This window comes from Dreissena polymorpha, chromosome 10 (genome assembly GCF_020536995.1).
Source record: "Dreissena polymorpha isolate Duluth1 chromosome 10, UMN_Dpol_1.0, whole genome shotgun sequence".
Taxonomy (NCBI): Eukaryota; Metazoa; Mollusca; class Bivalvia; order Myida; family Dreissenidae; genus Dreissena; species Dreissena polymorpha.
The window spans coordinates 48,164,835-48,177,948 of NC_068364.1; the positions used below are offsets into that span (position 1 = coordinate 48,164,835).

The 13,114-nt window shown below is 36.7% G+C and overlaps 1 protein-coding gene across 1 annotated transcript in view; it reads left to right on the forward strand.

Annotated features, from left to right (window-relative positions):
• The first annotated feature begins 6,395 nt into the window (after positions 1 to 6,395).
• The window catches only part of LOC127849095 (uncharacterized), a 41,002-nt gene continuing 34,283 nt past the window's right edge, over positions 6,396 to 13,114 (forward strand). The window contains exon 1 of the mRNA XM_052381817.1: positions 6,396 to 6,533. The gene's annotated coding sequence lies outside the window, so the exon portion shown is untranslated. The remainder of the gene's footprint in view (positions 6,534 to 13,114) is intronic.

Sequence of the window (13,114 nt, forward strand, 5' to 3'; positions counted from 1 at the left end):
TGAAATTGTGTAGGTAACCATGGTAACCAAGACTACATACGCTATGTGGCCATTTTCCTGGTTCGTGGAAAGTCATTTGGCATTATAACCATCAAGTTTAATAAGTTTGCTTTTAATCTTTAATAAATACTTTAAGACTTATCAAGGCAAATGTAAAGAACAGCTATGCAGTGTTCCATGTATCATATTTATTCAACAATCAAATCTAACCAGGTATTAGTGCTTGACACAGACTCATAAACGTTATTTACAAATGTTGTAAATTATGAGGTTTTACATTGTATTTACTAATACAAATGATGCAAATAACAAATTATGTTCAAGTTACAAACACTGAAAAACAACTCCTGTAAACCAGGAAGTGACTGACTGTCAAGCGTCCTACTTGTTGCTTTCGGAAGTCGTGGAATCCTCGTTGACTCGGCTAGCGCACTGCTGACCAACATGCTTGTCATCGCATGAGTCGTCCTTTTACCATCAACTGTTCGCTCATTCAGATTCCAGTTATCAGCAACTGCCTTTACAAGCTTCCCCCTTTGGTCTCTAGGTAGTACATTGTCTGGTACAATACCACCAGAGTCTGTTATTTTGTGTGATGCAATGTTCTGTTGGGCTGCTGATGTCAAGAATAACCGAAGATCTGGATATGAGATGGAATAAACAAGAGAGTACATATCTTCAATCAGATGGCGGCTGCCAAACTCGTTGTTGAGGTGTATCCCTAAGCCCAGGTGTTTAGGGGATGGGTTTTACGTGACAAGTGTAGTTAGGTCACAAGCAATAGCTAGACATCTTGCTATGGTCCTCTCAGAAGCTTCCTTGTAGCATTTTGTCATGTAAACAACACACTGCCTTGTAAAGAAGAGGCTACACAAACTGCTTCTGATCCGACAATTTGATTTCTTCTGGAGCGTAAAAGAAGTCATCAAAGTTAGGATTATTCTCTATAATTCGTCTTCTCAAAATACTCATCGCCTTATGAACTACAGCTTCATCTGTGTCGTCCTCTGACTCTGGTAGTTCATCGTATGAACACTCATTGTCATCTTGAATGACCTGTTCCATCTCCTTTGACTTTCTGACAGCATCATTAATAGTCAAATAAGACGAACAAAATAGGTCAGGCTTTTCATGCTGATAAATAAAGGATACCTCTGGCCATAATTTTTCAAACAACCTTTTCAAATTGGAACTTTTATAACAGTTTGCATCATTTGAACATCCTTCTGATTCAGCAATTTCAACAAAACGTTTTTTTTTTAATGCAGGAAAGAAGAACACCTTTTTGTCAACAACAATAGAATGCTCAAAATCATTTTTTATTATCTCATCAATTATTGTGTATGAAATTGTTTGGTTTTCAGAAGTGGCCTTATTGGGTGTCAGCCCGGAAAATGCATAACTATAACACTGGTAGTATTTAGTCAAACAACCTTTTTTCTATGATATCGAGCCTAAATGGCTACAAGATCACCATTTGGAACACTTGCCAGTCAGTCAATAATAGCTACATCATTTATTGCAGTAGCAATATCTTACACTTTGCGAAATATAGAGTTAGGGTCGGAAGATAAAGAAGTTTCAAATAGGCCAAACAAAAAAATGTGTGTTTCGGGTAACCCGACCCTACCTACGATTTTGGTCCCGACCCTACTTTTTTCGTCTTGTAAAAAAAAAGATCTCTGAAAAAATAGTGCCCGAAAAAAACGCGCATTTGCCACTTCCGCTATCGTTATCAATCATCCGATTTTACGCCCGGCAATTATCGATTGCACACTATAATCCAGCGTAGAATTTCATAAATTTCAAAGGATACGCATAGTATTGACGATTTTGACAGACACGATCCATTATCCGCAAAGAGTCGTTTTCGCACATTTTAATCCCTTTTGTTGAAACATCGCTGTCTACACAATAGGTCAGTAGAACCGCTAAGCGTGTTATGTGTTTTTAAGTGTTTACATGGTTTCCCAGACGCAAAAGAAGAAAAACCAGACCGGAATCATTTACAAACTCAGCCGAGATATCATTGAAAAATGTTCTGATTGAAATTAATGATGATTGTCTTCTAGCGCGTCCACAATATATCACTATAGACTCGAACAACTGCCTCACCTCCTTGTTTCACTATAGCCACATACGAAAACTGCCCTACCCAACGGCGGCCATGTTTTTAAAAGGACAAGGGCCATTTTCAAACTATGCTGATATATCATTTGAAAAAAGGTTCTATGCAAGTCTCATAATGATTGTGCAAAACATCAGACTTCTAGAGTGTCGCAAGGTTTGACTATACCCATGTTATAACAGCTGCTACCCCCCTCCCGCAGACAGCCATGTTTTTAACGAACAAAAATCGTTTCCAAACACTCTGCTGATATATCATAAAAACACATGTTCTGGGTACGCTTCATGAAGATTGTGTAACATATGTTTCTTCTAGAGTGTTCACAAGCCCTTTTTGATGATGCTGGAAAAGCAGCGTCTAAGGTTTTATAACCAGTAAAAAAAAATCTTCACAATGGCGGCATATGTAAAAGACCGAGCCAGTCCGATTGAGATAACTCGATTTTTCAGTTACTTCCCTTGGCATTCGCCACTGCGTAGGAGATTGCTCGTTGATTTTCATTGATAACATTCTCCTAGCAGAGTTGTCGTTCGTCTTGATAAAGGTAAATATTAATAGAACAGCATACCCTGGGGAAACAGATTCAATAAGTGTATCAGAACGTTAATTTCAAATTAGTAATTTTACATCCATTTTATTTTTATGGACCAATGAAACAACTATATATTTTCTCTATTTTGTTTCATATTTGTTCTCGATTTAGTAAATAAATTGCGAATAAAAACATGTAAAATTAACTTTTTACGTGATCACAAAACTAAAGAATGCGAACAATTTCGAACATGCAAATTGTAAACGCTGCACTGCTATGATATATATAGATAAAACAACAATTTGCGTAATTGTCCGTCCCGCTAGCGCAGAGGTAAGGACGTTCGCTTTTTCACCTTCACGACATCGGTTCGATTCCCGCTCCCGGCGCAATGTTATATTTTGTCTGTTTTGTGGTCACCATTCCGGACAGGTGTTTTTTTCCGGATAATCTCATACCCCCCCGCAGCATTTGACCATATAAAAAATTAAAAAGTTATTCAGTACAAAACAAATAGCTGGAAATTGCAGATCATTTAAAATTTACATATTGAATACGATATTCTAACAGAAATTACACAACCACCTTAGTTTACATACCATGTTTGATATTTCGTTCGATTGTTAGATTTCAGCATATATATGTATAAGGTCATTTCGCTATTAGTTAACTTATCCATATGTTCGTGGGCGAACTCGGATAGTAAAGTGCTCATACGAATGAGCTCACATGGTCCGGCTATGTGCTCAAACCTACTTTCGAGAATCATCATGAAGGTATCGCCATACTTTATGAACAAGAATGTGACCCACCTCCCAGTTTCGCTCAATGGGTCAAGTTACCCACGGGTACTACTCCCCCGTACCCCTAAACTTTTTTTCGTACCAAAAATGTTTCGTACGCAAATTTGTTTCCTACCAAATTTTTTTTCGTACCCAAAATTTTCGTACCCAAATTTTTTATCGTACCCAAATGTTCGTATCAACATACACAATTGTGGTGATATAGATAAACTTAAATTGATGTTTTATATCCATCCTCTTCACAAGCATCGTCACACCAGTACTGCCAGAACTTTGATTTTAAATCTGACCAAGTGACGTTTTCCGAAATGTCATTGCGACAAATGTGCTGAAAAGGTTTCGTGAAAATTGAGCAATCCATGTGTGCTCTAAAGGGTTAATATGGTACACGATAACGAACAGACGACGCACACAATATTGTCAAAAAAGGTCTTCGTGAGCAATGTGTACTCAGATAAGATAAAATCATTGTGCACACATCAGGAGTGAAAACAAGCAGCTTGGCGAAGAAATCAGAACATGCTATCAGTAGAAATCACTTGATGGGGATAATTGTCTTTACATTTGTGCAGAGTTAAGATTTCTCACACTTAATGATACTATCCTTGTTTATGGAGAGCTTTTCAAACAAACTTCTCACAGGCGGCAAAATTGTTTTACCACCGAGGATAAGTCTTATGACTTTTATCACATGTTTTTTTTTTGTCTGACTCAAGAAGTAATTTCAAGCAAGGATGTATTTGAACACAACTTAAAATATACGTCGGGTGAAATTACAGCAACATTTGCCGAACAGCGCCAACGAGCAGAAGCACACTTTTGGATCTACCTTTAATCCAATTACAAACACACTTGGAAACAAAAAATGATTTAGACGAACACGTTACTGACAAAAAAACGCATTGTAATCGGTAGAATAACGAACAATTTCCTATAAATAATTGCATAGATAGAATTATACAAGCGATTGCGCTAGAAGCCTTAAGAGTTAATCGATTAAGTACACACGCAAAAATAAGTAAACATATATATCTCACCAAGCGCTTTTGAACAGACACATTTTTTTTTCTTCAAACAAAATTCGTTATAATGAAATAAAAGACACGTTGTTTTATAAGTACTAATTATAGTTTAGCAAGACTCTTTTTTTCATACGTACTACGTATATTTAAGCATGCATTCTGTACTGTGACACGCGTATCATCGAAGTTGCAAACTGTGACCTATTTCGGCTTGAATCAGCAAGCTACGACTTATTTTAGCTTGGGTTATCAAGCAGTAGAGGGCTATAAGTAAGCTATCTTCACCCTCGAATATAAACGAGTTCACTCGCATTAAGCTTTACTATTCGAATACAGTATTACTATGGGGAAAGAAACACACGACAGAATTGCAGATTATTATGTACATGTATATATGGCTTTTTCAGATTAAAGTCGAAGATCTGGGCAAAATTTTGCAACAATTTAATTTGTCAACCAAGTTTTACAAGCAATGCAGTTAACCGCCCTACAATAATTTTTAAACTGAGCACTTTAGATTACAAGATAAACGCGTTGGTTTCTGTCCACTCGAACAAATGTAGCTGATAATTTGCTCCGATTAGTGCAGATTAACTGAGGACTCTCCATATCACGTATGATGAATAGCTTCTCATCGTTGTTTACTTGTCAGGATTACGGTATCCACCGACGGTTTTGATCTTAAAGTGAGTAAGAATTATCTGTAAGTTTCAACTGTTTGGGAACAATATCTTGTTGAGAACATGGATGTGTAGAATCTTGCAGAAATGAACAACTTTGTAGCATCTATTGACATCAATGTCAAGCATGTTTATACTTGAAGATTAATCTCCGAATATTAGAAGTGTGCTTTATTCGTGATTAAATTACATGCGCTGATATATATGTATGGAGTGTCTCATTTAAAACAAATATGAACACTTTTTGCAAGCATAATATAATAAGTACACAGGTTATCAGATAATTTGCAAGTAGAATTTTACAAGGTTTATTTAAAAACACGTTCAAGTTAAAAGTGGGAATATGCATTATTTCATTTATGTTAAATTAAAGTCAATATATCTGCCCATTAAACTCTTAACAATTGTTCCATGATTTGGTATTGGGTTAAAACTAATTAAGTTTAAACTTCATGATCGTTATACGTGATGCATTTTACGTACATAAACTACAGCTTTATCACAAACATGACTTAACATACCCTCTCACCACTTTGAAACAACAAACAAAATTGTATCTTGAACATCATACACTTCATGTTACAGTGTATTGCCATATTTCAAGTTTCAATTCTATCGCTTGAGGAATATGGAAAAAGATCACTTCACAAACGGAGAAAATTGTATACGTTTGCCATAATAGGTTTACTATCAAGGCTAAATAACTCAAGAACGTGTGGTTCACTGCTCATGAAAAAGTGTCTTGCACATCTTCACTTTAAAGGGGATCACATATTCCAAGTTTAAATTCAATAGCTTGAAAAATGAAGTCACTCAACAAACTTTAAACATTTGATTCGGACAAACAAACAAACCGATCAACCGACCAACCAATCGACCGACCGGCCAACAGCGGGACTCCTACATAACTCCCTGTCAAACTTCGGTGTATAATTATGTCAATCTTTTGTTGTTGTTTTTTTATGTATAATTAGCAATTAAAAGCCCACATATAGATCTATGAAATTGACATAAGATATGGTCAACGTACTGCTTATAAGACTTTTTAATAGTGTTATTTGTGCTTTTGTTGTTATACATCAACCACTTTTTTTTTCATAATTTTGTTTTTCTAAATGCTTTTCAGTACATAAAAGTGGCCTGGTATCTGCCATACGTAAATAGGGCAAAACATGATAATGCAGTTATCAATAGAGGATAGTAAGATAACTTCCGGGTGATCTTCATGAATTAATTGATCACGCGGAGATGTCACGCGGTTTAGTGCACACTGCGCATTTGATTTGTGACCGACGCTAGTTGAGGTTGTGTTTGAGTACTTATATAAATTCGGGCGAAATAACGTTTTACTCCTGCTCGTCGTATAATGTAAGTACATTATTATGTGTTTAAAAGTGCTGGTATATATAAGTATTTCTTAATGAAATAATTATTATATTTGAATTTAAGGTGCATTTATTGTATTAAGCAGTTCCTGAATAAATCGGGAATTTCGTGAGGTCGCTAAGTGAACCAGTAATTTCACTAAAATTCTGATTCAATTAGGAATTTCAATGAAATTAGTGATTAATATCTACAGTTGCAATGCAATCAATTGAAACAGGTATATCTTTAAATAACATATGTTTTATTTTTATTCGCAAATTGTTTTGTTTGGGTGACGAGAATACTAATGTGTTATACAATTGTTGACAGATTTATTTATTTAGTTATGCCAACCATCTAATGTGTACAATTCAGTATTGCTGTTACCACTGTACATAAAAGATTTGTCTGTGTGCATTGTGAAATGGAAGCCAAACGAGTTCTTGCATCTCTAATCATTACCTATTGTATTGACTCTACCATCGGGTTTATATGTCATGTGATGTTTTCAAGTTAAAATAATTAACTTATTTACTATAATTCGATATTTACCGGTTTGAAATTGTCACAGTTTTACACAATAAAGGTTTGATTTCTTAAATACTGTTACATCGCAGTTGATGCGACATATATAAATGAAGCAATATATATGTGTATGCTATGTAAACGATACACATCGAATGTAGTCAACGAAATCCGCTGACCATAAATAACTCGTCGGTGTGTAATTTGACCCAGTCTCATTATGTTGCCGGTGGATCTCGGTGCGTGATCCGGGATCTACCAGGATGAATCGGGGCTCTACCGTTATGACCCGGGGCTCCACCGGGGACGACCGGGATGAACCGTGGACGACCGGGACTCCACCGGGAAAGTATTAAAATGTTTAACTCCTCCGGGATGAACCGGGAGTCACCTGGAAGGACCGGCAACGACCGGCGCGGCACCGGGAACAACCGGGACGGCACCGGGAACAACCCATTATCCGGCAGAGCTCCGGCAACGTCCCGGTTGTCGCTGGTGTTGCCCAGGTGGAGCCCCGGTATATGCTGGCAGAGTCCCTGTAAAGCTACGGTACATCGGTAAACCGGCGCTCTGCCGGGACGACATCGGCATTCAACGGGGCTCCACCGCGGCATTTCCGGCGACGACCGGGGTTAAGCCTGGGCGTTGCCATAGCTCTGCCAGGGTCTGATGCCGGTATAGCCCCGGTGAGTGTAGGCGGAGTTACTGTATACCGGGGCTCTGCCGGGACGCTGCCGGCTTCCACCGGGGCTCTGCCGGGACTTCACCGGGATAAACCGTAGCTAGTCTGGTGTTGACCGGGACGGTTTGTAGACCGACTGCAATCGGGGCGGCACCTGGAAATAGTGTGACCGCGTTTAAAAAATTCGACGAATTATCCCGGTTCTCGCCGGTCGACCGGCATTAGCAAACCGGGATAGACCGGGGCTCTACGGGTAATAGTGAGACTTGGGCTTAATTTTCGGGATGAATATCGGCATGTCTATATGATTCTTACTGGTTATTAGCTCCACTGGCCAAAGGCCAGCGGGGCTTATGTCATGGTCCTGTGTCCGTCGTGTGTGCGTGCGTGCGTCCGTGCGTGCGTTAACTTTTTCTTTAAACATCTTCTTCTCCTTAACTACTGGTCTAAATCTGATGAAATTTCTCAGGAATGTTCCTGTGGTGAACCCCTTTCAAATTTGTTCAAATTATGCCCCTGGGGTCAAATTTGACCCTGCCCCAGGGGGTCAAAAATTGAAAATTTGCTTATATAAGGCCTATTTTGTGCAAACTTTATAAATCTTCTTGTCCATAACCATTAGGCATAGGGCTACCAAATTTAGTAGGTATTGACATCTTATAGTCCTCTACCAAGTTTCTTCAAATTATGCCCCTGGGGTTAAATTTGACCCTGCCCCAGGGGGTCAAAAAATTGAAAATTTGCTTATATAAGGCCTATTTTGTGCAAACTTTAAAAATCTTCTTGTCCGTAACCATTGGGCCTAGGGCTACCAAATTTGCTATGTAGTGACATCTTATAGTCTTCTACCAAGTTTGTTCAAATTATGCCCCTGGGGTTAAATTTTACCCTGCCCCGGGGGGTCAAAACATTTAAAATTTGCTTATATAAGGCCTATTTGTGCAAACTTTAAAAATCTTCTTGTCCATAACCTTATGGCATAGGGCTACCAAATTTGGTATGTAGTGACATCTTATTGTCCTCTACCAAGTTTGTTCAAAATATGCCCCTGGGGTCAAATTTGACCCTGCCCCGGGGGGTTAAAAAATTGAAAATTTGCTTATATAAGGCCTATTTTGTGCAAACTTTAAAAATCTTCTTGTCCATAACCATTGGGCCTGGGGCTACCAAATTTGCCATGTAGTGACATCTTATAGTCCTCTGCCAAGTTTGTTCAAATTATGCCCCTGGGGTCAAATTTGACCCTTCCCCGGGGGATTAAAAAATTGAAAATTTGCTTATATAAGGCCAATTTTGTGCAAACTTTAATAATCTTCTTGTCCATAACTATTGGGCCTAGGGCTACCAAATTTTGTATGTAGTGACATCTTATAGTCCTCCATCAAGTTTGTTCAAATTATGCCCCTGGGGTCAAATTTGACCCTGCCCCGGGGGGGTTAAAAAATTGAACATTTGCTTATATAAGGCCTATTTTGTGAAAACTTTAAAAAATCTTCTTGCCCATAACCATTGGGCCAAGGGCTACCAAATTTGGTATGTAGTGACATCTTATAGTCCTCTACCAAGTTTGTTCAAATTATGCCCCTAGGGTCAAATTTGACCCTGCCCTGGGGGGTCAAAAAATTGAAAATTTGCTTATATAAGGCCTATTTTGTGCAAACTTTATAAATCTTCTCGTCCATAACCATTGAGCCTAGGGCTACCAAATTTGGTATGTAGTGACATCTAATAGTCCTCTACCAAGTTTGTTCAAATTATGCCCCTGGGGTCAAATTTGACCCTGCCCTGGGGGGTCAAAAAATCGAAAATTTGCTTATATATGGCCTATTTTGTGCAAACTTTAAAAATCTTCTTGTCCATAACCGTATGGCATAGGGCTACCAAATTTGGTCTGTAATGACATCTTATAGTCCTCTTCCAAGTTTGTTCAAATTAAGCCATTGGGATCAAATTTGACCGTTCCCCTGGGGTCACAAAATTGAACATATGCTTATATTGGGCCCATTTTGTGCAAACTATAAAAATCTTCTTGTCCATAACCATTGGGCCTATTTCTACCAAATTCGGTAGGTAGTGACATCTAATAGTTCTCTACTTAGTTTGTTTAAATTATGCCCCTAGGAACAAATTTGACCTTGCCCCAGGGGTCACAAAAATGAACATATGCTTAAATAAGGCCTATTTTGTGCAAACTTAAAAAATCTTCTTGTTCTTAATTATAGAGCCTAGGGCTACTAAATTTGGTATGTAGTGATATCTAATAGTCCTCTACCAAATTTGTTCAAATTATTCCCCTGGGCTCAAATTTGACCCGGCCCCGGGGGTCACAAAACTGAACATATGACGTTTACCAGTGGAAATTACTGCGGCCGTTTGGCTGTGACCAACAACAACATCAACATCTTGTAAACATGAGATAAAACCCTGTCATTTAGTGCCATTTTAGGTCAGATGGTGATTGCATACAAAGGCATTGAAGTACGAACATGTGTTATGAATGTTTTTCTTATAAACTGAAAAAAGTCGGGTTATATTTAAATATGTCGAAAGTGACCATATATCCGGATGAAAATATTTTGGATGACATGTTAATTTCATGTCTTTTTTGTAGTGTTAAAACCAGTTTAATAATATATTATTGATTTTAAAAACACAACTTCCATGAACATAATTATTTCAAGGAAAGTCAATATATGATACTGCACGGTAAACTCAAACTTTGTATCCAAGAGAAGGTGTTGAAAATAATGAAGTGCAATGTTCTTAACTATCGTATATGCTGCTATTTAATAACTTATGATTCATTGTTCCATTTGTGAATCGTGACTGATCATGAATTGTTGAAATGATTGTCAATTGCTCAACAATCCATATATATTTCTGACCATTTTATAATTTTCTTAATATAAGTTATGAAATGATCTTAGAAGTCAAATGTATTACTTAATTAAATACATTTATAAATATAAAGAAATAATCTTTAGATGATCATAATATTATCAGGCCTGTTGGTCTTAGGGATGTGTGGGTTGATGAGCAATTTCTCCTTTTATCACAATTATTTCTACCCTACCTGATCATTTCCTTCATATTCCATTTTAATTCAATTGACGTCTGCAACCTCTTTCAAATTGGGAAAGTCCAAAATGTGTTGTTTGGTAAAGGGTTAAGGCATTTTGATTCCTATGGGTCTTGTGAATCTGTTTCAAATCAAATGCGTAGATTTGATCTTCAGCATCTAAAAATATGTGAAATAGAAAGAACGACAATATCTTTTGGAGAGATAAATGTACCTACGTTATAAGCAAAGGACCTGTGCAACAATTCCCGGGCTTTTTTGTCTGTTTAGTTAACACGGTAGTAACTTTTTCCATATATAAAAATGCTCACCCTTCCAACTTTAAGCGCCCAGTGGGACGAGGGATAGAAAGAGAAAGTCACATGCTTGAGTACATTTCAACCCATGCGCAATACACGTTTTTTTCGCAAAGAAAAAACAGTGGAGCGATACAGGGCCATCATGGTCCTCTTGTTTAAGTGAACATGGTATATATCGTGGATATTATTCTCTTCTTTGTGAAGACCGGGGCTCTACGGGCAATAGTGAGACTTGGGCTTAATTTTCGGGATGAATATCGGCATGTCTATATGATTCTTACTGGTTATTTAAATGAACATGGTATATATCATGGATATTATTCACTTCTTTGCGACAGCGAAAAAACAACAACAGCAAAGCAGCAAAAAAATATAAACAACCAAAGAATACAATTCAAGTTCTTACCAGGAAACATACGAACACTTGAAAAATGAACCCTTTTACTCGGATCCAGCACGTGTGGTCCAAATGCCAAATTAATCTTACTTTGACATTTGCATGAACACAGGTATATTATTTACTGATAGTTTTGTCAGAATTGCGATGGACACAATTAGTTCTTTGTAAAAAGTTTGCTAATAACCAAATATAGAATAGAGTTTTGTGCTTTTTTTTATTTCAAGTGAGTTCATATTTTAACTTTATTTTGATTAGGAAAACAAGAACTGACATCAATCAGCCCGATGGGAAATCGACAGGTTTAATAAAGATATATGTACAGAATATGTTAAAATGTACAAAAGCTTTTTAGTTTCAAATGTCTACAGTAATTGAAAAAATTCCTACTTCGATTTTACTTTCGAAACTACCATTCACATTACAGTTTCGGTCATGTATTTGAATTGTTTTAAACTTAGACGACTCGCACATTGTCTCGGTGTGCGCAATGAATTTCATATTGTCTATAGATTACGTGCAGATAAAACAAACACAAGAACATCGAACAATAGATTGCAGTAAATGTATATAAAGCCATTGTTTCCTGAAATGTTATGCATACATTTAGAGGATCCCCGAACGATAGTATTGAAACAGCTTGGAACAACAAATATCTGAGAAATAATAAACCAAATGAATAAGCCGAATATTTATATAAACTTATATATAGATTTAACCATCTCAAGTTTATATTACGGATTACACATTGATTAATACTTTACAATAATTTGACTCAATAGTGTTTTTTATTATTTTACACTTTGCTTATTTTGAAAATTATACTTTCTTTGTCCGTCAACGTAACACTTAAAATAATGGCTCGACCTACGAGTTCATTTTCTGACAACGAAAACACGTGAATTTCTTAATGCCTGTGTAACATTTAATAGCCTTCATAGCCAATTCTTGCATTCAAAGTTGTCAAAATATTTTGTGCATATTTTCTGTTTTTCGAAAATAATATATTGATAACTTGTTAACTTGATAAAATGTTGTTGTTTTTTATTTTGTCATTTTACGCGGACTCGGTCTGGAAGTATCGTTTTTTTAAACTATTAAACAAAACATGAAACTCATAAAAAAACAATGGTCGATAAAGTATTATAAACTATGACATTAGTTTTGTCAAAGAATCGTATTTATTTGCAGTTAAATTATATATTTTTGTCTGAACAATAATATATATTACATTACACAACTGAAGAAGAGCATGACATCATTTTATAGTTATGGTCATTTTGTTATAGCATGCAAGCAATATACCGCCTCTTTGGAAAATAATTGACACGCTGTCGATGAATATCGAGAAATGCAAGTTTTAAGTGCACACGACTTCACTATTACAGGCATGCACTTAATATAAACTGTGTCATAAATTTCAGAGTAGTTTCATTCAACGTGTAAAAGCTTATTCATGAGCATGAACATGATGACAATGTTTGAGTTAGTTAACTCACCTATTAACTTGTATTGGTAGTGAAGGGACGTTGCTGTGCTTACTGCGACAATTTATAGTACACATTAATAATATAATTGAATTATTACAAAGCCTGGAGGTAT